This window comes from Trachemys scripta, chromosome 12 (assembly GCF_013100865.1).
Source record: "Trachemys scripta elegans isolate TJP31775 chromosome 12, CAS_Tse_1.0, whole genome shotgun sequence".
Taxonomy (NCBI): domain Eukaryota; kingdom Metazoa; phylum Chordata; order Testudines; family Emydidae; genus Trachemys; species Trachemys scripta.
This window is the reverse complement of record NC_048309.1, coordinates 40,186,726-40,192,169: the sequence shown is the minus strand read 5'-3', so window position 1 is coordinate 40,192,169 and position 5,444 is coordinate 40,186,726. Positions and strand designations below refer to the sequence as shown.

The window sequence follows — 5,444 nt, the reverse complement described above, 5'->3', positions numbered from 1 at the left end:
ATTTCTGCCAGTTTCTGATGATGTTCAAATTGCAGGCTGTCTCTCACGGCTTGCAGTTTCATTGCTTCTGCTGATGCTTTCTGGCTCATGGCCACTGATCCTTAACCAACCAAACTCTCAATACAAAAATTCAAATTTGGATAGTGTGGGGTTCTGAGCCTGTCAAGGCTGTATCCCCACTTTGAACTTTAGGGTACAAATGTAGGGGCCTGCATGAAAACTTCTAAGCTTAACTACCAGCTTAGCTCTGGTCCGCTGCCACCATTTCAATGGATTCCCTCCCTGGGAAGCCTTGAAAAACCTTCACCAAATCCCTGGTGAATACAAATCCAAACCCCTTGGATCTAAAAACAAGGAAAAATCAATCAGGTTCTTAAAAAGAAGGCTTTTAATTAAAGAAAAAGGTAAAAATCATCTCTGTAAAATCAGTATGGAAATTAACCTTACAGGGTAATCAGACTTAAAGAGCTCAGAGGACTCCCCTCTAGTCTTAGGTTCAAAGTACAGCAAACAAAGATAAACACTCTAGTAAAAGGTACATTTACAAGTTGAGAAAACAAAGGAAAACTAACACGCCTTGCCTGGCTATTTACTTACAAGTTTGAAATAGGAGAGACTTGTTTAGAAAGATGTGGAGAACCTGGATTGATGTCTGGTCCCTCTCAGTCCCGAGAGCGAACGCACTCCCAAACAAAGAACACAAACAAAAGCCTTCCCCTCCCTTTCCCCCCCCCCAGAATTGAAAGTATCTTGTCCCCTTATTGGTCCTTTAGGTCAGATGCCAGCCAGGTTACCTGAGCTTCTTAACCCTTTACAGGGAAAAGGATTTTGGAGTCTCTTGCCAGGAGGGATTTTATAGTACTGTACACAGGACAGCTGTTACCCTTCCCTTTATAGTTATGACAGAGCCAAAGCTTAATTGACCCGGTTCTGTAGATCCTAGCATGACTACGCCACTGTAATGATGCTGTTTCTGGCGGGACCCAACTGAGAGAGTCAGTTCAGGACAAATTGCTTAGAACAGGACAACAAGGAGTCTGGTGGCACCTTAAAGACTATCAGATTTATTTGGGCATAAGCTTTCGTGAGTAAAAACCTCACTTCTTCTATGCATCCGAAGAAGTGAGGTTTTTACTCACAAAAGCTTATGCCCAAATAAATCTGTTAGTCTTTAAGGTGCCACCAGACTCCTTGTTGTTTTTGTAGATACAGACTAACACAGCTACCCCCTGATACTTAGAACAGGACAATTACAGCCCAAGGCTGGGGGTCCTTTGCACACTAAGGCAAACCAAACTAGCCAAACAGAGAAGACTGGTTTTACCCCACTGGCTAACCACAAATCACACAGGCAATTCCCTTAGACACTCCAGTTTCCCAGTATCACCACCAGTGCCACTTGTTATGGGGACAAATGGTTATGAAAACCAATACCCCAGTAAAAGAAAAAAGGTTCTCCTGACCCCAAAGGACCAAGTCCCAGACCCAGGTCAATATACACATCAGATCTTACCCAGAAATTACGCTGTTGCCATCTAAAATCTAAAGATTTATTCATAAAAGGAAAAAGATAGAGATGAGAGTTAGAATTGGTTAAATGGAATCAATTACATCCAGTAATGGCAAAGTTCTTGGTTCAGGCTTGTAGCAGTGATAGAATAAACTGCAGGTTCAAATCAAGTCTCTGGAACATCCCCCGCTGGGATGGGTCCTCAGTCCTTTGTTCAGAGCTTCCATTTGTAACAAAGTTCCTCCAGAGGCAAGAAGCAGGATTGAAGACAAGATGGAGATGAGGCAGCGGCCTTTTATGGTCTCTTCCAGGTGGTAGGACACCTCTTTGTTCTTACTGTGGAAAATTTCAGCAAGATGGAACCTGGAGTCACATGGACAAGTCACATGTCAATGCATGACTCAGTTCTTTACAGGCCGACGCCATTGTTTACATGTTAGTTTGAATGTTCCCAGGAAAGCTCAGATGTGGACTGGCATCTCCCAAAGTCCATTGTCCATTAAGTGTTTCTTGATTGGGCACTTACTGAGAATAGTTCCTTCTCAAGAAGCCGACCAAATGCTTCACTGAGGCAACTTAGAATCAAAACATATTAAGATACAAGTACATAGCCAATATTCATAACTTCAACTACAAAAATGATACACACAGAGAGACAGCATAATCATAATCAGCAAATCATAACCTCTCCGTAGACACCTTACATGGCAATCTTTGTACAATATTTGCTGCATATATGTAATAGTGGTTGCAACAATGATCTATATGGTCACAGGTTATGTCAGTAACGTCACAGCAGGCAAATGATTTTGCATTTCAGAAATTTCCCTTCTCCCGTCTGGCTTTCCTCTCTCCCCTCCACCCACCCATTTCTTTGTGGTTAGAGCAGTAGAGTGGGACACAGGGGATCTGTCTTCAGGCTAGGAGTTTCCCAAGCTGCCTAAAGAAGTGAGGTCCCCAGCGCCCTTTGGAATTAAATGGGAACTGGGTGCCTAAATCCCTTAGGCTCCTTTGAAAACCTCTATTACCAGCAATGCCACGTACTCAAAGTGTGACTGGAAGACGGGGAGTGCTCTAATGAATCAGACATGTCCATCTAACCAACACTGGCCAATACAAAATACTTGGAAAAAAGGTGCAAGACAGACCTAGTAGTTAAGGAATAACCTATCCACAGCGGAATTTTCTTCTAAACCCTGGTGAATAAGAGGGTGGCTCGTTCACACTGAACAGCAGAGACTGTGGACAATTCACTCATTCTTAACTTAACTCCCTATTCCAGTCGCAAACCACAGTCAGCAATGGCTTCCTACCACTCATGGTTGCTGTGCCTATACATTCATGTAATGCTCGTGAGGTGCTCAGATATTTGAGTGATGGAGGCCATGGGAGATTCTAAACAGAAAGTTCATTTTGGACTTACTTACCAGACTTTTAATTTGGAACATCTATTGTCCAACTAACAAAAAAAAATCACTACAAAAGTGTGCTAAATTATGAGGACTTCTTATACACTCAGTAGCGACTTACACATTGAGTAACCTCAATGGACATAACAGGCCCGACTCTCCTCATTCACTCATAAGAACAGCCAGACTGGGGTCAGACCAAAGGTCCATCTAGCCCAGTATCCTGTCTTCCGACAGTGGCCAGTGCCAGGTGCCCCAGAGGGAATGAACAGAACAGGGAATCACCGAGTGATCCATCCCCTGTCGCCCATTCCCAGCTTCTGGCAAACAGAGACCAGGTGTGAGTCCGGAGTAAGTCAACTAGTTTAACTTAGGCTGCTTCTCCTCTCATCCTGTTGCAAATCAGGAGAAAGATCCACATTTTTCAGAAGGTATATAGATGCCTAGTGGGATTTTCAAAAGTGTCTGGGAGCTGCCCCAGGTAAGTGTCTTGCACCCCAACCCCTGCCCCAGCCCTGGGCCTCCTCCTGCACTCTAACTCCCTCCTAGACCCCACGCACCCCCAACCTCCTGCCCTGAGCCCCCTCCCACACTCCAAGCCCCTTGTCCCTAGCTTGGAGCCCACTCCTGCACCCCAAATGCCTCATCCCCACCCCAGAGCCTGCACCCCCAATCGGAGACCTCACCCTCTCCCACAACAACCCTCCTGCCTCAACCCGCAGCCCCCTCCCATATACTGTATCCCTCATGTTTGGCCCCACCCCAGAGCCTAGGGGGCCCCCTGAAAATCTAATAGCCCTGGGCCCCCAGAAGAGTTAATTTGTCCCTGCTGAGAAAGAGGGGGATTCGCGCTGGAGGTTTCTGTGCTAACCACAGGAGGTTTCTGATCGCTGTGTCTCTCACACAGTAATACCGGGCGGTGTCTTCGGCTCTCAGGCTGTTCATTTGCAGATACGCCGAGCTGGTGGACTCGTCCCTGGAGATGTGAATCGCCCTCTAACCGCATCACTGTAATATGCTGCTGCTGCACTATACTCATAGAGTATCGGGGTTGGAAGGGACCTCAGGAGGTATCTAGTCCAACCCCCTGCTCAAAGCAGGACCAATCCCCAGACAGATTTTTTTTTAACCCCAGTTCCCTAAGTGGCTCCCTCAAGAATTCAACTCACAACCTGGGTTTAGCAGGCCAATGCTTAAACCACTGAGCGATATAAACAGGATTGCATAGCTATGTGACCCATTCTAGTCCTTTCCCCGGCGCCTGACGGACCCAGTCCATGAAGTAGCTGCTGAAGGTGAATCCGGAGGCTTTGCAGGAGAGGCGGAGAGATCCCCCAGGCGTTTGAATCCCCCCTCCGGACTCCACCAGCCGGACCTGTGACCGGACACCTGGAAAGACAGAAGGAGAATCACATTCACCCCCGGCCTGGCTCAGAGCCCGTTGGAAGCAGCAGAAAGGTTCCCAGTGACTTCGCTGCGCTTTGTGGCAGGTTAGGGATGGGCAATATCCAGGGCTGGATTAAGAAAGGGGCTTTAGGGCTGCAGCCCAGATTCCCAGGCTAAGGGGGCCCTGCAAAAAGATCTCCAGGCTGCCAAAAGTGCAAATCTTTTTGCAGGGGCCCCTTATCCTGGGACCCTGGGCTGCAGCCACGAAAGCCCCTGCGATCCAGCCCTGCCTGGCAGGGTGGGGGGAGGCAGCTCTGCATGCTGCCATTCCTCCCCCCACGCTGGAGTCACATCGCCATGAGTGCCGGGAAGCTCTGTCCCCGCACTGCCCTCGCCTGCAGGCTCCACCCCCACCGCTCCCATTGGCCGGGAATCGTGGCCAATGGGAGCTGCGGGGGGCAATGCCTGCAGGCTAATGCAGGGCAGCGAGGGCCGCGCAGAGCCACCTGCCTAGGGTAAACATCCGTTCCGTTTTTAATGGGACAGTCCCTTATTTAAGCCCTCTTGCAAGTGTCCCGCCTTTTTTTAAAAAACAGGCAAATTGTCCCATATTTTCCGCTCCCACGGCTGGTCATTCAGCAGTTTGCACAACCCCAGCCACTGCCGGTTTGCGGCTGGCTGGCAGAGGAGTGTGGCAGGCGGTGAGCACGTGGTGTCCGCAGGCCGGGTGCAGAGGCGGGAAGACACGATGCCAGGTAGGAGAGGCAGCCCTGTGTGATAGAGCCTTGGGTAAGGCTGGGGAGGGGGGGAGTAGGGTAGGGGTGTGTGTCACACCTCGCCGTGTGAAACCTAAAGCAGGGTTTCTCAATGGGGGTCCGCCAGCCCTTTCAGGCTGTGTGGCTGAAGCCCCAAGCCCAGGTCCCCTTTCCTCCATGCGGGGCTGAGCCCTCTTCCCCGGCACCACCCCCCACTGAAGCCCCAGCACACCCCCCCCAGGCTGAAGCCCCAGTGTCCCCCGCCTCCCTGGGCTGAATCCCCATCCCTGCCGCCCCCACCCCCAAGCCCAATTCCTGGGGCTGTGTGCTGGCAAGCGGTACAAGCCACAGGGCTGAAACCCAATCCTTGGCGCCCTCCGCCAT

At 49.7% G+C, this 5,444-nt stretch overlaps 1 pseudogene; it reads right to left on the bottom strand.

Annotated features, from left to right (window-relative positions):
* Positions 1-1,250: 1,250 nt before the first annotated feature.
* On the bottom strand, positions 1,251-5,444 carry LOC117885464 (annotated as a pseudogene).